This window comes from Alligator sinensis, unplaced genomic scaffold (assembly GCF_000455745.1).
Source record: "Alligator sinensis unplaced genomic scaffold, ASM45574v1 scaffold681_1, whole genome shotgun sequence".
In the NCBI taxonomy this organism is placed as follows: domain Eukaryota; kingdom Metazoa; phylum Chordata; order Crocodylia; family Alligatoridae; genus Alligator; species Alligator sinensis.
Window position 1 is genome coordinate 653,367 of NW_005842315.1, and position 2,007 is coordinate 655,373.

Here is a 2,007-nt window from a genome sequence, read left to right on the forward strand (position 1 = left end):
GGTTCCTATACCAGGGGCGGCCGTGATGCTCCCAGTGACCATACATTTCTTGCCCTGCTGTCTCTGAGGTCCCCTTCCTTTTCCTGCCATGCCTTACTATTAATAAATTTAGAAAGGGAAGCTGCCTGTGGGTCATAGTGAGCCTTGGTTTATTCCTGCCAGTGGGCCCTCCTGGTCTGTATGTGCTCCAGGGCATTCGTCACCTTATAGGCTGGTCGTGGCCTCTGACCTCCCCTACAGCTGTGCCCGTGCCTCACACTTGTTAGTGTACCATTTTGTTCCTTGTAGAGGCTTCAGTTCTCCTGGCTTCAGCTTCCCTTTCCTTTGGCTCCAAGCCTCCAATCCTGGTCTGCGGATTCAGGTCCATTTCTCTGCTTCAGCCCTGTCAGTCAACAGCGTCTCTGGGCCTGTGGCCCTTGTGTCTCGCTTTGGGCCCCTGGCCCCAAAATTCACACTTCAAGGGCTGCTAAGCCCCTGGTCTCTGCTCTTCTGGGCTGAACTTGTCCCTCCCATTTTATGGGTCCCTGACCCTGGTTCTTGCCCCTGCTGGCCACTTGTTTTGCCCTTCTCAGGCTGCAGGTCCCTGACCCCGGTTCACATCCTGCTCAGGCATTGGGCCCCAGGTACTGTCTCTACTTCTCTCATGATTTGAACCCACCCCTGGCTGGGCCCTTGGACATGGCTGGGACCTCAACCTCCTCAGTAATCCAAAACACTAACCACCAGTTAAAATTCGAACCAAAACATATTTCAGGGATACATGTTGTAGCCGGGTCGGTCTAAGAAATAAAGACAAACAGAACTCTTGGGCCAGACGCATGAATGACTTGTGCCCATGGCAGTGGTAAGCAGGGGAGCTCCCACAGACGCCGCCAGTGCTGTCGGCAGCCGGTGGGGGGGCCAGCCAGCAGGGATTGCAACCCTCCAGCAGATGCTGCCAGCAGTGCCAGCGGCGGGGTGGTGAGCGGCAGTTGCCTGCAGGCACTGCTGGCAGTGTCAGCTGCACCTTTTTGTAGGGAGTGCATCGCCATGCTCAGGGAATGCGCGTGCACCTGCATGCATCCCCTATGCATTGCCCCTGGCCAGAGGCAATACCTCTTATTAGACCAACTAAATAGTAGCAAAAAAAGTCTTTCTTTGCAAGCTTTCGGGTCCGGTCCAAACCAAAACAAAACATAAGCACTCTGGCTCTAACAAAACTCCAAACTGTCTAGCAAGCTTCTGCCCTGCCCTGGGTCCTATCCCTCTTGCAGAAAGCATCCAGCTACCTTACTGGTATTATCGGGGCATTCCAGGAGTCAGCAGAGCTTCCCACTGCAGCTTTCTATGAAGGGAACTCTTTATACAGTACTAGGATGGTCATAGTGTCTTCCTGGACTCGGGAACTGGCATTGAGTCTTGTAAGCCCAGACCCATCTGGTCATGCGACTGCAGGCACTCGCAGAAGCTTCCCGTCTGTGCCTGATGACCTACCTATTCTCCCTTCTAGGACTTAGCTTATCTGTCTGCAGCCCACTGCTTCTTAGCTGCCTTCCTGCCTGCCCTTGGTACATTTTACTGTTCTACTTCCATTCCCTGGGTGAGTTCCTTTCCAGGGTTAACCTCTATCTGTGACTTGCAGTCTGTCTGTGTGCTGGCAGCCAGTTCGTTAGCAGGTAGCTTATTTCCTAGCTGCCAGTCCTCCCTGATTCAGCTTAGCCTGCTACACTTTTTCCTTTTAAAGTAAGAGGAGCTTTCTGGCTTCCTGTTACAGGATGGAATTAACTTTTTATTATTGCCTAGCACTGTTTTTGGTACAGGCTTCTCCAAATCACTCTTTATGCTTGGCACAAATTTATAGAAACAATGTATAATTCTACTTTTGTGTAAAACCTCCTTCATTTCGTCTTGTAAGTCTTGCCTTGCTGTTATGATTCTTACAGAGCACCAGTGATAGAAAAATATTGGCACTTGGTAAGCTTAACTCTGCGTTAAACTAAGTTATTGTGACGGATACTCATGGGCATT

The 2,007-nt window shown here is 51.0% G+C and overlaps 1 protein-coding gene across 6 annotated transcripts in view; it reads left to right on the forward strand.

The window, feature by feature from the left end:
• Window positions 1-2,007, forward strand: part of FAM91A1 (family with sequence similarity 91 member A1) — a 51,377-nt gene that overhangs the window by 42,457 nt on the left and 6,913 nt on the right. The gene's annotated exons all lie outside the window — the stretch shown is intronic.